The sequence below is a fragment of the Bidens hawaiensis genome, unplaced genomic scaffold, assembly GCF_021521415.1.
Source record: "Bidens hawaiensis isolate Kalapana, Puna unplaced genomic scaffold, B.hawaiensis_p1.1 tig00031191_1, whole genome shotgun sequence".
NCBI lineage: Eukaryota > Viridiplantae > Streptophyta > Magnoliopsida > Asterales > Asteraceae > Bidens > Bidens hawaiensis.
The window spans coordinates 105811-124181 of record NW_027495253.1 but is presented as its reverse complement, the minus strand read 5'-3'; the positions used below and the strand labels follow the sequence as shown (position 1 = coordinate 124181).

Here is an 18371-nt window from a genome sequence, read left to right as displayed (position 1 = left end):
GATATTTGACCACTTTTGACATTTTGACATACCAGTCAGTCCGTTAAACCCAAAACTGCCGGTTTCGTTAAAACAATTATAATTTAAATCTTTGATTAATCATAACTAAATATGTACTTATATATAAATTATGTAAATTTTTGTAAAAATACATTAAGACATGGAGAATTTTATAAAAATATTTCCAGAAATTTTATGATTAATTATTTATTTATAAAAATTCATTTAATAGGTTATAATCGTGTAATAAATGGCCCGTTTATATCAAACGACCTCCGAAAAATCCGATAATTTTTACCAATGGCCTCAATGTTATTACATAGCCCCTGAAAAATTTCCAGAACCTAACTCTTTTGACAAAATGCCTTTTTGTGCGTTTTTCGGCTGTTAAAATTTGGTTTAACCATGATTGCACAAACCATACTTAGGCATTTCCAATGATTCCCAAACTTTACCAGTGATCTTACCATCCCATATTAAACTCCAAAACCAAGTTTCAGAATTTTTCAACATGTTTAGCTATTTTTCCCAAATAAACGCTCATAAACGGAAATAAATTCACCAAATATTCTCCGTTTATCGAAAAATTACCAAATTTAAACAGGGACCCATTTATATGATCCCTAATGTCCCTGAAAGTTTTCACAAGCTAACAACAAGCACGTCATAACCTAATACTAAACAGCCCCTAAACGAGTGTTACGGGTTTACCTTGTCGGTTTTCGATGAATTTTGCTAGCTTAAACGATTCTCCGGGTCTCGGGTTGCAAACTCAGTATATCTACATATCATATAACATCAAACCAAGCATAAATCATCCATGTAACAGCCTTGATAATTAGGGTTTCGGTTTTGGGTGCAAACCGAACTTTCTAACCGTAAAAACGTTGTATTCATGTTCTAATCCGCGTTTTTGACCAAAAAATATATGTTCCTGGTTTGTAAACATGTTTAAAATCAAAACATAATTTTACTTGATTTTTAGGGTTTTTGGATGGTTAAACATGTTTAAAACTAACTAAAACATGTTTATATGTTAATTATATGCATCAAACTTGGTTAAATCTTTATGAAATTTGATCTTACCTTAAGGTTTTGAAAGGGAGTTGAGAGAACAGGGGTTTGGAGCTGCTTTGGACTTCAAACTTTTGAGAATTGAATTGGATAACAAAGCTTGTGGTATAAGCTATATAAAACAAAAATGTGGGGTATGGTGATTGGGTTCCGATCGGAAATATGAAGGAGCCCCTAATGGGCTGTTTTGGCCCATTAATCTCATTATACAAGCCCAAACATGAAAAGCCCACTTCAAATTTAGTTCGGGTTCAGTTTTTCGCAAGAAAATTAATTCGGGTGTGAGAAATAGCGCAAAAACGAGTGTTTTTCAGCTTATTTTTGTAAAATAAGAAAAACGTACTGACTCGTTGTAAAATTCCAAAATATTTTCACGGATTGCTTAGAACATGTCATATAAGTGTTTTATAAATCTTTTTCGGCTTAACGGATGCTACAATGCTTGTTTTGATATTAACGATTGCGTTTAAGCTTATAGCGTATCGATAAACGAAACCTTTTTCGTTTAAAGAGTTTTAAACGTACTAAGGCCTAAATATCAATATGTTAGCCTCTATAATATATATATAACTCGTATATGACCCCTCAGTATGTATACGGGTCATAATTAGTATCAGTCGGTTACCCGTTTAAGCACTACGAATTAACCGATTTATCGTTTACTTGTTACGTAATGAATATAGTGTACCTCGTTTTGTCATGAATGTCACATTCTCCCCCCGTTAAGAAATTTCGTCCCCGAAATTCAATATGCCAAATATGCTCTTTTTGGGGAAAATTTTATAATCAATTGTTTTGGAATTCGTTTTTCTGTTTCCGAACACGTTTGATTCCCCGTTGTGGATTCCACTGGATTTTATTCAATAAGATTTTATTGTGTCACAACTGTTTAATTTTTTTTTTCCCACTCAGTATTTCCATGAGTCTCTTTATAGAGTTTAGCTGTATAAAAGTTTTCAAATAGTACTAATTCCGCCATGTCAGTAAGGCACTCATTTTGATTCGATATATATATATATACATATATATATATATATAATGGGAATGAGATAATTTTGCTTAATACGTTACGGTTCGAGGCAATTTTGTACAGTTCCATGTATTTTAGAATCAGCTCATCGATTTCCTCAACTCAACTAACAACTTTCAAAATTTGATAACTTCTCGTATTTCTCAGTATAGCCCTCTTGTTAGCCTTAGGCGGCCTTCGGTTTGTTATTAATATTACGAGCTTTATTTATGGTTATCGAAATCGAATCGGATTTTGTATTTTGGATGTCGCCAATTTTTCAATTTCAATAAGATGGCGAGTTACATTCTTGCTCGTATAATATAGTATATAGGCGTTTGCATAATATTACGATGATTGTTAATGTACGAGGATTGAAATTACCGGTCTTACTCTCCTCTAATGTTTGAATAGTTTATTTGATTTGATTGTCTTATAGAGGATTATAGATTGTGCTTAGGCCAATTAGGGATTTAAAATTTCATACCCAATTCACCAAGAGTAAAATTTTGTTAAGGCTTTTTCAGTTGGATAGTTGTTACCATTCGGAAGAAAGTATTCGGAGTGGATTAGTCAAGAAACTATCATTTAGCTGGCATTGCTTTCTCAGGATGTTTTAGGAATATGTGTTAAGAGATCCATTGTAGTTTGTTTCCCACTTCCAATGGGGTATCTCGAATTGTTGTAGCATCTCCGAGGATCTTTTGTATTCCCCGTTAACTTATAATAGTGCACACTTTACAACATATGTGCCTATGATTCCTTCATATATTTCGCTTGTATCTATATACTATTACTCAGTTTATCCGCACATCTGGCCTGGCTTTTCCTTGTTCATCACTCAGTTTGCTATAAAAGTTTAAAGTTCAATATGATAGTCATATTGCGCGTATTGATCGAAAAACGTCTTGTTGTAGGCTAACCGGGTGGCTGCCCAATTGAGCGTTTCCGGGGCTGTTTCGTGTGAGGTTTTCACATCAAAATCCCACTAGGTATGTCATGTACATCATATTAAAATTTCATGGTCATTGGAGGTGTTTAGGTCGGTCAATCGATTTTAGTTCGAAAACTAGGGTTTATCGGGTGTAGAATTGCAACTTGTTGAGTTTGATGCGTTAGTTGATCGGGTGACCGACCGATTCAGTTTGTGCAGCCCTAGGGGGGTTTAAGGGCCGTGGAAAAATTATCTTCTTGGTGCTCGGGGCTGTCGTGGTTAATGCTTCGTCAATCGAGTCGGCGGTGCGCGAATTTTCGTTTAAATGTTAAAGTAAGTGTTGTAAAAAGGAACCGTCAACCCTATCAACTCGGGTGACATAATTATGATGAATTAAAAGAGTTAAAATGGAATTTGGTCCATTCGGGGCTGGTTCGTTGATAAATAGTTTTAAGGTTTATTGCACGCGCATTCGACCCGATTTGACTATCATTGGGCCTTGGGCCAAGTTGTTAGGCCTTGGGCCAGGTGTTGGGCCTCGGGCCAAGTTGTTGGGCCTTGGGCCAAGTGTTGGGCTTGTACGACCCATTAGGCTAGAGTGTTCCTACAGTCTAGTTTAGTAACGCGTTATGTATAATTTACAGGCTCTTGCTTGTGATTTTACCCTTATGAACTTCCCAGCTCGTTGCAAGTATTCGATCGATCTCAGGTGAGGTCTTGATGCCCCGTTTAACTCTTTTTAAGTTTTGGGCTAGCTTGCACACCTAAGTGTTTTTCTTACTTGATGAAATGTTTTGAATGGTTTTACATAGGCTTGCTAGTATTGATAGGCCTTGGAATGTTATAGAATGTGTATGTATATATATATATTTATATATATTTAGAATGGCCAATATTTGGCGAATGTTGTAGTAGTCTCGACTACTGAATGTTGCGTATGCCTACATTGTGTTTTTATGCGCTGAATGTTACGTGTTTGGGTTGTACGTTTTCTCAGCCCTGAATGTTATTTATTGAATGTTATATATATATATATATATATATATATATATATATATTGATATATATAGGAATGCACGTATAGAGATACTTATACGTAAGAATGACTATTTATCGAATGTGGTGACCTAACCGATGTATTTCCATTTACCGTTTTAAAACCGTTGGAAGGATTATTTACAAATTTTGTTACTTATTTAAAACTTGAACTCACTCAGCTTAAGCTGACTTTGTGTGCATGTTAGTGTAAGTTTCAGGATTTGGAAGAGGATACCTTATCGCTTGGACGTGCACGGAGCTACTTGGATGGTGAAGGGCATACTGGAAGGAAGAATTGTTATGAATATTTTATTTCAAGGAAACTTATAAAAGTTATATTTACTTTGGATTTTGGGCAAAATTCCCGGGTTTCGGGAACTTATTTCATTTTTCATGTTTTCCGCAAAATTGATACTCTGATACGTTGGTTTTAATGGAAGAAACGGTTTTTAAGTTTATTTAATTTTACGAGTGTTATGAATGATTACCAACTGTGGGGTTCCCGGGGTTCGGGGCCTTACAAATGTCTTCTACCAAAATGGGTTGCAAAGGCATCTCATCCCATTTTAAAATTCCACCCATCTTTTGACAATTCAAACAATGGCGGGCATATTCACTTGCATCTTTAAAGGTTGTGGGCCAATAAAAGCCACATGTAAGAACTCGATAACCTGTCTTTTTCCCACTAAAATGAAATGAATGAGCATGTGCCAAAATCTCTTGAACTTTCGATTCGGGAATACAACGCCTAATGATTTGATCGGCACCAATTTTGAACAAATCGGGCTCATCCCAAATATATTGCTTGACTTGGGATAGAAATTGTTGCCTCCTTTTCTTGGCCCAATGTTTTGGCATCTCACCCGTGGCCCGATAATTGACAAAATGAGCATACCATGGTGTAGTGGAAATGGCTATCAATTGTTCATCCGGAAATCTCTCATTGATTTCATGTGAATCATCCACACCTTCAAAAGGAAACGTCGATAAATGGTCCGCCACCACATTTTCACACCCCTTATTATCTCGGATCTCCAAATCGAACTCTTGTAACAATAAGACCCAACAAATCAGATGGGGTTTTGCATCTTTCTTCTCCATGAGGTAACGAACCGCACTATGATCCGAATAGACCACAACCTTACTTCCCCATATGTATGACCGAAACTTATCCAAGGTGTACACCACTGCAAGTAATATTTTTTTAGTAGTGGTGTAGTTCAATTGTGCCTCGGATAACGTTTTGCTTGCATAGTAAATCACCACCGGCTTCTTATCAATTCTTTGACCCAAAACTGCTCCAATCGTGGTGTCACTTGGATCACACATAATCTCAAACGGCTTCGTCAAATCCGGCGGTTGCAAAAGCGGTGCTTGCACTAACTTTTCCCATGCACTGTCTGAAATAGGATAGATAATTCTTGCATCCAACCATTTGATGACTTCCTTTTTCACCACCTCTCTCAAATTAGGATTCAATCTCCTTCGAGTTTCCCGAGTAGGCTTTGCCTCATCCGTGGTGATGATTTTGTGCATGACTATAGATGGACTAATACCCTTCTAATCGGCTATAGTCCACCCAATCTCCGCCTTATGAGCTTTCAAAACTTCCAAAAATCCTTCTTCTTGAGCCTCATCCAAGTTAGAGGCAATGATAACAGGCAACGTATCACCTTCTCCCAAGAACGCATACTTGAGATGACTTGGCAATTCTTTCAATTCTACCTTGGGAGGACAAATCAACGAGGGTTTAGTATCCGAATTGATTTCTGTTGGTAGACTGTCAACCTGATGAGTCCACGGTGGTCTTCCGTCTTGCCATGCCAATACCTCTTGTTTCCTTTCCTCTAACTCCAATGCACAAATGTGAAGTTGTTCAGAATCATCACAAACACAAACATCCAACATACCTTCCTCATACTCGTGTGGTACACACCCATATATAATATCTGCCATAAAACATTCTTCAATAGCCAATGAATTAGAAACATTAGTAAACACATTTAAACTCATTTTTCTATTTCCAAAGGCCATGTCAACTGTACCAAATTGGCAGTCAATAATAGCATGAGCAGTATTTAAAAATGGCCGACCCAGTATAACTTTTTGTTGTTGTGTTGGGTCAACCGACGAGTAATCCAAAACCAAAAAGTCAATAGGATAATAAAATTCCTCTACTTTTACTCTAACATCCCGCACAATGCCCCGAGGAAGTTTATGAGACAAATAAGCCAATACAACTGTGGTCTCAACTCATTTAAGTGGACCAAAATAGTATTGGTCATACAAACCCCCCGGTAGGATACTCACACCTGCTCCAAGATTCAATAGCGCCCGTGACATTTGAAAGTCATCCACTTGAATGTTAATCAAGGGCGCTCCCGGGTCTTGAAGCTTAGGTGGAAGATCACCCTTATGAATTGCACTCACTCGTTCAGTCAAATCAACTTGTTTAGGAACTTTTTGTTGTCTTTTCTGAGTACACAATTCTTTTAAAAACTTTGCATATGCGGGTATTTGTTTTATTGCCTCAAGTAAAGGAAGATTGACTTTAACCTGTTTGAATACCTCCCACATCTCCTTCTTTTGAGGACCCCGTTTTAAAATCATATTTTTCTTACCTGGATTGTTTAAAGCCGAAGGAAAGGGAATTGGAACCTCTCCCACTTCCTTGCTTTTATCATTTAAAAGTTCATTTTGACCCGAATCTTTGTTTGAAAACGTGGATGGTTTAGGGGGTTGAATGGGTGAAGCTTGTTCGTCTTCACTTTCTACCCCTGTCACATCCTCTACCACACCTTCAACTAATTCCGGAGTGGTATTGATTTTAAATTCCTTACCACTTCTTGAAACACTTATCTGATTAATCGGCACATTGCGAGAAGTAGTGTGAGTAGGGTTCACCTTGGTGTCACTCGGGAGTTGACCTTTGTTCTTCTTCAAGTTAGATACCTCAGTTGCAAGTTGGCCCATTTGAGTCCTCAATGATTGAATGGCCTTGTCACGAATTTCATCCTTTTGTACACGAGCTTCATCCAACTGATTCCTCTTTTGCATCTCTTGCTGCATCATCTTTAGCATGTCCATCACTTCATTCCCACTTGATGAACCTTGGCCCGAAGACCCACCTTGATTTCCACCCGTTCCTTGAAATTGACTTTGATTTCTTTGGTTGAAGTATTGTTGACGAGGGATAAAGGTGGTTTATGAAGTCCCTTGGAAATTCGGAGTTGAGTTGCTTGATTTCCATAACAAAAGTTTGGATGATTTCTCAACCCGGGGTGGTAAGTGTTTGAGTTCATGTTGAAATTCCGATTACCACCCCCTTGACCTTGAAGTGCATTTACCTCTTCAACTTGTGCTTGCCCTACTGTACACACATCAGCCCCATGACCTAACTCATTGCAATTTGTACAAACATCAATTCTTTAATTAGTAGTTTGTACCCCCACATCTTCCACGACATGAACTCGCGGTCTTCCAATTTCCGGTCTTGCTCTTCTTGCAGTTTGAGCCTTTCTCTTTGATGTGACCGACATTTGTTCCAAGAATGCCCAATCATCTTGTTCATAATTGGTACTGAAAGTACCATTTGTGATTGACATCAAATCCCTTTCATCCTCCACATTCAACCCTTCATGAAAAGCATTCAACAACTCCCAAAGAGCTATACCATGATGAGGACAATTCTTGATCATCATGTTGAACCTCTCGAATGCTTCATGAAACATTTCACCCGATTGATGTTGGAAAGACCTCAAACTTCGTCTCGCATCATAAGTCTTTTGGGCCGTATAAAACTCTTCCAAAAACCTTTGTTGCATTTCGGACCAAGTGTAAATTGATGCGGATGGCAATGTGTAAAACCATCTCTTCGCCTTATCCTCCAACGAAAATTGAAATAAAACCAATTTCACCTCATTCGGTGAGAAACCTTGACCCCCGATCGTGTTACAAATAGAGTCATATGCCTCCAAATGAAAATAGGGTTCTTCCGTTACTAAACCCTTATACTTCGGTAAACTTTGGAGCGCATTGGTTCTCACTTCAAATATTCTTCCTTGGTGGTTTTGAGGAATAACAACCGGAGATGTGTTATTGGTGATGATTGGTCGAAAATGAGCTTCAATTCCCCTAACCATTTCCCTTGCATGTCTTCTTGGTACCCCCAATGGTACTCTTGGTTGACCTATTTGTAGGTAAACGGGCCTTTGTTACACATTTTGTTGAAATTGCGGTTGGGGATTTGGTTGTTGAAATTGAGGTTGTTGAAATTGCGGTTGTTGTGGAACTTGTTGCAATGGTTGTGGTTGTTGTATTGGATTGACATGTGGTCCACCCCATTGTTGAACTTGTTGTTGCGGTTGAAAGTCGGATCCATACCCAAACTGCCCTTGAATCCTCAACTGATTCCCATCAACCCTGCTTGAATATCCTTCTTCAAACTCTTCGTACCCTTCATTGCCAACACCATACCGTGGCCAACCAAAAAATTGCGGGCTCGATCTCGGACCCGATGGAATATGAGTTATGGGTGGATTTTGTTGAGATTGGAAAGAGGATTGTTGTGGTGAGTTTGATGATTGTCCTTGCATAGGCATGAAAGTGGTCAAGGGGGGAAGGTTAGGTGGTGGTTGAAAACTAAGCATAGTTGAAGTCAGTACATTTGTAGAGATTGTGGTAGTAATGGGTTCAGTGGATGATAGGTTTTTAGAATTTATGGGTGGTGGAATTGGCGGTACCATTTGTTCCGAAGCCATGATTGTGGTGTCAGTTATCCGACTTTTTGTGCTTGGCGACCCAATAACCTTGTTCTCCCTTTGAAGAATCCGATTCCGATGAAAGGTTCTCTCGATTTCTGGATCAAACGCTAACGGTGAGGAAGACGGAGAGGGTCTTGTATGCATATACCTGTAAGTACCTGCGCACTAGCACAACCCGCGTAAAACTGACAATAACAATTAAACAAAAACTACCAAAATAACACACATTGCGCACTACTCCCCGGCAACATCGCCAAAATTTGACACGAGGTCGAAGACTTGCGCAAAAATAAACCAAATACAACTAATTAGATAGTGGTAAATGGGTGTCGAAACACGAAGAGTTTGTGAAATATGTGTTACTAAGTAGCTTACAATTAAACTAATATAAATTTAAATCACAGAAAGTAATTTTCAAGTTGGTTTTTGATTAGATTTTAAGAACTAAATTAACTAACACGAAAGTCGTAAACAATTGATCAAGCAAGTATTTCTCTTGGAATTTGGGTTATCACGCAATACTCTTGTTAAAGTTCAATGGATAAATCATAATATCTTGATTTTGTGTAAATGTGATTATGTGTGATTAATCAAGAACTAAGTACTCGGATTACTAGAACACGAGGTTATTACTTGTCAATCAATCAATATGTTTTTAACCCTAATTCCTTCTACTAAATCTCAATTGTCAATGACACCAAGAATGTATAGAATGAAACTAGGTTTAACACGATATGGACAAATTACGAACAATTAAACAAACATCATAGTTATACTAACATCAACAATTAGATAACCAATCCAAATTCAAGAACAATAAACATAAGTGTATTGTGAATAACCTTACATCCAAGAGAAAAACCAAAGGGCTTAGCCACACATGATTGGCATCATTGATTCAATCTTTAATCCAAAGAAATCCAATATTATAGTGTTAATCTCTAATTAAAAACACCCAAAATATTGTTTCAAGGCACCAAAATCACCCCACACAAATGTCTAGATTGGAATACCATGAAAAGGATCTCAAAAGGCAATTATAACATCAATTTCGAGTTGTAACCGCCGCCGGTCGTCAGGGTCCACCGTAAGCTACGGTGGCCACCGTAGCTTACGGTGGCTTTAAAATCCATTACGCTAGGAACTTTCTGCTTACGGCAGCTAGCTACTCTAGACCCTTACCGTAGCTTACGGTGGATACCATAAGCTACGGTAGCCTCATCTCCAAATCCCTTCTTCTTCTTTGACTTGTTGACTGCTATCACCATCTATCAAGTCCTTTGCTCCTCTCCATCATAGTTCACTTGACTCACCATTTTTAGCACCTGTACCTGCAAACACGCACCATATACGGTAGTAACCTAAATCCTTGAAATAACACATAAGCGCTCACGTTTTACTTAGAATTACTACATTTAAGGGCGGCTCTACAATCCACTCGTTAGACAACTAATCCATGCCTACTATGATGTTGAAACTTCCCAATTGCATCGGAATGAGGTCGATTAAGAATGTGGGCCATTAAGATTCATCTTGAAACTTTGAATAACAGAATTGATCATCACAGATTTACCATTCGCTACTTCAACAGTGTACGAGCTCTTAAGTTTAGATCGGGGTTTAGCATGCAAGGACTCAAATTCAAAAGTCACAAAACTCATATCGGCACCGGTATCAACTAAATGGTTGCAAAGTAGTCGTCTAAAATAAACGTACCATTCACCACATCGCCGTTTTGTTGCGCTTGATGGGCATTCATCATGAAAGCACGCCCACGGTTATCTTGAGAAGCTTGAGCGGGTTGACCCTCTTGAGGTGCAGGTTCTTGAATAGCTAGCAGTGGTGGAGCTTGATTAGCCATCAATTGAGAAACTTGTGGCTGAATCGCTTGGTAGGCTTGGTAAGCTTGGAGCTGGAATTGCGGAGCACAAGCCAGTCGAACTGTATTCACGTTTGAGAGTCGTGGACACGCACTACGAAAATGGCCAAGTTCCCCACAATTATAGCAAGCCCGCATTTGGTTAACGGGTTGGACATACGACCTGGGTCTGGGATTTGGTTGGGCAGCCCTCGAGGGAGCCGCTATGGTGGTTTCACGACAGGTGGTACTAAAATGCTGGAAACGGTTACAACGGTTGCATTGATGGTAAGCGGTATTCGCTGAATGGTGACGAAGGCAAGTGGTGCAATGGGGATGGGGTCCATTATAAGGCTTCTTGAAAGGTGGTGCGGGGTTGGTTTGGGGTTGAGGTGCGGCTTGTTGGGTTAGCGCGTAGTTCTTGCGCTTTCTTTCGCGGTGATTGGTGGAAGAGTAAGCGGGTTTGGATGGTCCGGGCTTGGTTTCTTTTGGTTCAGCAGCAGGTTTTTCAGTCAGTTTCTTGGATGATTTTAGTGCCAAAGTCCCGGCTTTGACATGGATGTGGGTTAATGTAGCGGCCAGATTGATTGCGTCGCCAAGTTCTTTAGGCAAACTACTGAAAATACTATCTTGGATCTGTCTCGGTAGTCCCCTAATGTACTTCTTGATGGCACGCGAGGTAGGGGTAACAAGATGCGGCACCAACACACTAAGTTCGTTAAAACGAGAGGTGTAAGCGGAGTGCTCACCACCCTCTTGCTTGAGGTTACAAAACTCAGCCTCCAAATTCATAAGCTCATTTGGATGACAAAATTGTTGGGTCATGAGATCCTTCAATTCGTTCCATGGCAAGGCCATGGTAGCTTCAGTACCGCGGTTTGACTTTTCCTTGACCCACCATGTAAGTGCGCCTTCCTCGAACATACCTGTAGCGAATCGGGTTCGCTTATCATCAGGACATTGAATTTGGTAAAACAAGGTTTCCATCTTTTCGTACCATTGAAGTAGGGCAGTGGCACCTTGAGTTCCATTAAACTTGGTAGGTTTGGCATCAGTAAAGTTCTTGTAGGTTACAACGGGAGCTTAAGGCGGGGGAGGACGAGGAGGGTTAACGTTAGCCATGATGTTCTGGTGCATCTGAGTCATGATATTGGGGAGGACTGTTGTCAGGTGCTTAGTGATCTGGGAAGTTATCTTGCGGCTAAAGGGTCCAGATGATCGACACTTAAGGTTACGGGAAGCCATTCTGCGAACAAGGGTAACGAAAATCGTGAGACTCGGAATAGTGCATGATATATATAAAGAAAAGAAATCTTTGTTAAAGTTTGTTAAAATATGAAAACCATAAATATAATAAGTGTTGTGAGGAACTTAGAGTTTCGTGAACCACCATGGACTCTAATGTTCCAACACAAAATCGAAATTCTGAAAAATAAATCCAACCAAAATCTGGCTATTCGTGTATCACCACGGCTTGTCAGACTATCGGTTAAAACACAATGTAAAACATAGAGGGTCGGAGTCACACGTTGCATAAACTACCATGACTTGTGTGACATCCTAAGGGATGCAACCATATCCTTATCACAAAGAGGACATGATCACGGTTGAAAACATAAAGTGGTGACTCGTATGGCGTTTGGGTGGTACATTTTGGCCTAATAAGTTTCATGCCCTTCCCGAACTCTCCAGGTAAGCAACCGGGTTTGGCGTCTGATTGGATATATGCTGTGACATTTGAGCCAAAACAAGGTACACCTCAGTACGTATTTACCGATTAAGCAAATAAACGCCTTTTGCGTAATAAACGAACGAGTAACCGAACGGGTCGGGTTATGACCCAGATATCCTGGGGGGCCATCTATAAGTGTTATACGTTTAATATAAGCTAAAATATTAGTAATATGGCCTTAGTTTGATAGCAAACAAGTTAAACGAAAACATGCTCGTTTGACTACCCGCTATAGATTTAAACGCGAAAGATAGTTACAAACCAAGCATTGTATCATACGATAAGCCGAAAAAGACTTACCAAACACTTATTTAAAATGTTTTAAGCGATCCGTGAAAATATTTTCGATTTTTACAAACGTATAGTATGTTTTTATCATTTTACACAAAACTAGCCAAAAAACACTCGTTTTCGCGCTGTTTGTCGCACCCGATAAGTTTTTAGCGCCAAAAACCGAACCCGAAATAAATTTGGGGTCGGGATTTCATGTTTGGGCCCACAAAACGAGACTGATGGGCCAACAGTGTGCCCAAAGGGGGCCCAACAAGCCCAGCCCGCCAAAGTTGAATAAAACTTTTTTTGTATTATTAATTTGGTTTTCCTTTAAATATAAAACAATTCTAAGATATTTTGTAACATACCTTTCATGAAAACTCTGGACACAAGCTGCTCTCCATCAAAACCAACAAGAAACTAGATAAAGATGTCATAAATAATCGATTTTCGGCTCGTTTAAACTCGATTAATACCATATAAACATAGCTTGATTGCCAAAAATCATTCCTAACCATGTAAAAACCCTAAAAATGGTCCATAAACATGTTTTTTATCATACACATGGTGAGGAACCTGGTTTAATAGTTTTTTTTGGCCATAAACAAGGATTAAAGGGTTGAAACGGCGTTTTTACGGTTCAAAAGTTCGTTTTTGTGCACTAGCCGAAACCCTAAGTTAAAGGGTTGTTCTGTTGATGAAACTTAATTGGTTTGTAATATAGGACTTGTATCTAGCCTACATAGGAACACAAGAGCTTGAAAAATTGATTAGAAAGGCAAAAACGAGCCAAACCCGCTAAGGTAAGGCCGAAATACGCGCTTACGGGCTGTTTAGGTTAAGGTTATGATGTGCATATTTTTAGGACTTGAAATTTTGCAGGGACATTAGGGACCATGTCATTAAGTCCCTGTTCAAATTTGATAATTTTTCAACCATCCGAGAATATTTAACGAATTTATTACCGAATTGGGACGTTTAATGGGGAAAAATAGTTAAAATGCTTCAAAAATTATGAAATTTTTCTGGGAACTCAGATTTAATGTATTTTGATCACATATGAGTTTTGAGATCATTTGGAGAAGTCTAAAGGTGTTTTATGTATATGCGTTCGTGTGAATTTTTATAGCCGAATTTGGGCCGAAAAGAATACTGCACAAGCTTTTTACATTCTAGAATTGATACAGGTTGTTTTGGGACATGATTTGAGTATTCAAGAATTTTTGTGGAATTTTTGGAAATTGTTTGGGATAAACGGACGATTTTCTGGCGAAATATAGCTGATAAAATGAATTTTTATAAATTAATAAATCAGTAAATAATTCCAAAAGTATTTTTATAAAAATCTGCATATTTTAATTGATAAGTGACTAAATTTTCATAATTGAATGATTAACGGTTAATTAATTATGCTAATTTGAAGATTAAACAAATTCAGTTTTTATAAAAACCGACAAGTTTGCGATTAACGAACCTGCGGGAATATCAAAACACAAAGAGTGATCAAAAATCATATTTTTGGACTAATTAAGTAAAAACGAACTTTTCTATGAGAAACCTGGACAATCTGGATAGATTGTGCGCGTTTCTTCTCAAATCAAACTGAATAAACGGAAACGAGCACCGTGGCTAATCCGGTACCCCAGTTTGTGATCCTTCTTTATAACTTAATCATTTTATTAACCAATACATTTACCCAAGCTTATTTTCCCATAACTGTTTTCTGAACGCGTAAACGAACAACTTGGCCCAGCTGAGAAAACGAGAATCTGAGCCAAGTTCGGTTTTAAGTATTAGACATTGAACAACATCACAACCTAAGCCTATCGCCACTTTCTGGGCGTTCCAGCTATACCCAGATTAGTTATACAGCCCAGTTTAGTATTGAGATTATAATAATATTAAAATATTAATATTATTATAATATTGATTATAGGAAACCGTGATTGCAAGTTATACAAACCCTGAACCGATGTGCTACTGATTATCTACTAAACAGTGAGTTTCATGACCCCACTCTTTAAACAGTTTTACGAACTTTTGGGGTGAAAAGTATGTTTGATTACATATACATACCTGAAACATGTATTGATGTGAATTATCTAAGTTCTAACACACGAAAGTCTCCACTATCACAGTGATTAACTTCAAGCCAGTGGCTTGTGAATAGTACTATTGGTTTGACAAACCCAAACGGAATCGGCCTGGTTGTCGTGTCACATAGCGCCGTTTGCACATACCATATTTATACAAACAGGCTATGTAGTGTTAGACATAGCTACCGGGGCATGTTGTGGGCGGAAGGGGAGCCATAGTGGTTGATTGAGCGTGGGAAATGGATGCACGCAGCACATACAGTCAAGGTTTCACTGTAGCTTAGCATTATTACATCATTTACATACATACATACTTATATCATGATTACAAGTGTTAACTTGTAAATGCTCATAACTGTTTTCTTGAAACTCGTGAAACTCACCAACTCTAGTAGTTGACCTGTTTTATACTGCTTTACAGGTGTACCTAAATCGGAATGATTTGGTGATCTGTTACTTGCCCAAGGTGTGTGGTTGATGCTATGTGAATAGAAGCAAGGAAGTTAGTAGTAAGATTGTATAGTTAATGAACTAGTTTGGTTTGTATCACCTAGCCTGTAAAACAATGACAGAACAATGAAATGTAATATATTGTAAATTAGTTTGTAATGTTTCTTTATAACAATGTGTTGATACCAGAGGTGTCTGTTGCATTCCCGTTTTACGCTTCCGCATTGTGCTAGTCGGGGTGTGACATATGCGCATTGCTTATCCTTAGGTTTCATGAACCTTGGTGTCAAGAGTTTGGGAAACAAGCACGTCCCCCTTCCAGTTACTACATACCCGCAATGACGAATCATCTTTATGCAAAAGAATTATCGGAACATCCAAACGAAACTTGTTTGTAAATCCTTTGAAAATTTTGATTTTTAGGCCTAAGCCTTGGACTTGTGTGTGCTTTTGTGTAGATGAGGCGTAAGCAATATAGCAATAATAGTAAGTGCGTTCAAACAATCAAATAAAGGCCCACATAATTTTCTAATCATGCAACTTAAACAATTAAGTTATAGCTAAACTAGAACACTACGTCTAATGCCCTATCTTATAGCCACGGCTCTGATACCAATCTGTAACACCCCGGCTTAAGCGAAAACGCCCGAGTGTGACGTACAGATTGTTCAAACACACGTGACACTATTTTGTGACCATAATAACATTAATTCATTAATAAGCCATGTAACACAAGTTCAAATAAGAATATAACTTGAAATCAAATCATAATAAAAACAAATGTCTTGTTTATTAAATAACCTAGGTATTCTAAGCGTCTTCTAGTCCTTCATCCTCTAATCACGGTACCTATAACATATGTATAAAATATGGTCAGCTATAAATATAGCTGGTGAGATTTCCATAGTTTAAATACTACGTAAAAACCATGCAATTCTATGAAAACTTGTGAAAAGCATATAAGGGTTCTTTACACTCGATGCAATGGACCTGAGTGTAAAGAACAGATGAAGGTCCTTTCCAGTTGGGGATACCAACATACTTGGATAATGAGGTCCCTTTTCCACTCGATACAAATGAACTTGAGTGCAAAGGGGGGCGTATGATCATACTTAATGAGACAACCACTTGAACTCCACGTATGTAACAATTAAACAAATAAGCACACAAGTCCATGATTGAATGGTAGTTTGTAAGTAATCGAAGTAATAATACTTGAATTTTATAATGGATACATATGCTACCCCAAAACATTAAAACATTTAAAAATGGGTTGTGAAAACTCACCTTAGTAGTTGAAGTGAAAAAGGGAATAAGAATAACTCGAAGGCGTCAAAGGAAACCGAAGCGGTCAATCCGTACGAACTATAAATAAGAATAAACCCGACTTTTAACGATCATTCTAACGGGATTTTAAGGTTGGTTAAATGTATGAATAATTTTAGAAATTAGTTATCATTTTATTATAATTCATTACAAATTTTATGGCTTTTAGGTTATTAATATGATTTTAAGTAGTTTATCGGTGAGAATATGAAGTTTATACGTTCGAAATACTTGGACTAGTGTTTATAAATCATATTTATAATTGTTGCTTTAACGAGACAATGTTTAGAAAATTAAAGTCTATGTTACGATTAGTAAATGATTTTTTTAATAACGGTTTACGAAACGAAAAACTTGGTTTTTAAGTGTAAAATGGTGAGATATATTTTATAATTAATTTACATAATTTTTATTTAATTTAAAAAAAGATTTTTATAATTTTATTTTGATTTTTAATTGATTAAAAAGGTTAATTAATAGTTGAAAAACAAATGCCAAAAATAGTGTTTGACCCGGGTCTCTGCTTTATGAGTTCAAAGTGTTACCAGTTGCTCTAGGGGAAGGACATTCAATTTTGCTTGGTTTTTAATACTTATATATACTAACTAGTTTAATTAATAAAATTAATAATAATAATAATATATAACAGCTTACAAAAAAAAAAAGAAAAATGGGTGTGCGTGACCCGGGTTTCGAACCCCGATCTGTCTCATGTTATTGACATGTTTTAACCAGTTGAGCTGTGAGTCATATTCATTTTAAATCTTAAAAACATTATATATATAATATATATAAACGAAGACCCTAAAATCCTACGTGTCGCGATATGGTCGCTCCGTATTTTTATGGAAGCCACCGCATGGCTTGATTTTTGAATGGTGGCCTCTCATTGATTTAACCCGATTTTGATCCGGATAGCCTTACGGGTCATGATACCTCTTATTGTTAAAATCAACTGGTGTCAATAATTGTTCGTTCATCGTAATCACAATCCTCTACCCTCGATTCTGTTTCATCGTCATCACCCCCAACTCACCAGACTTTCTCAATCGCAAGCCCTAACAGCTCCTGTACCCTCGAGTCTATCAGGTAAGAACATTATAACCGAAACCAAACCATTAACGAAGCTCGGTTATTTGTTTCTGTAAAACCCCAAAACTTTTTGCTGATTGAAATAAATATATCTTGAAATATTGAATTTGATTTGGCATCTTGAATTTAGACCTGTTGCTTTCATATTCGATGTTGATTCTGGTTTTGGTACTTAATTTACTTGTAATAGTTTTCTGTTTGTAAGAATTTTGCGATCCAACCTATGATAAAGCTGAAATTGAATCAACTTTATAGGATCATAAACTTAAGGGTTATCTATACTAAAGATTCTTATTCTGATTACCTTTGTAGACTACATCAAAGCATTTTGCTGATTAGAAAGGTTGAGAGGTTTGAGAAGAACATCAAGAAACGTGGTACCGTTCCAGAAACCGCATCAAAGAAAATGGACTCTTACCCTGTGGCACCCATTGTCCTTGGTTAATTTCTTCATATTTGTTGTGATTGGATCCTGTAAGTATCTCTTTTTCAGGATCAATACAATTAAGTTACATCTTAAGGTGATTTGAAGGTTGTATAAGTGTTATATCTGTTACTTGGTGATATTGTGATTTAGTTGGCTTGATGTTTGCTAATTAGAATTCATTAAAATTGCTCTGCTAGGTATTCTTCTTATGTTTAATATTTTAATAGACATGAATTGGTTGCAGGTTATTCAAGTCCTCATGTCTGTGTGAAGAATTAAAGCTTGATTAGGTAGTTCCA

General features: G+C 37.6%; 1 pseudogene; it reads left to right on the top strand.

Moving 5' to 3' along the window:
- Nucleotides 1–7724: 7724 nt before the first annotated feature.
- LOC143581814 (small nucleolar RNA R71) lies at nt 7725–7825 on the top strand (annotated as a pseudogene).
- The last annotated feature ends 10546 nt before the right edge of the window (nt 7826–18371 follow it).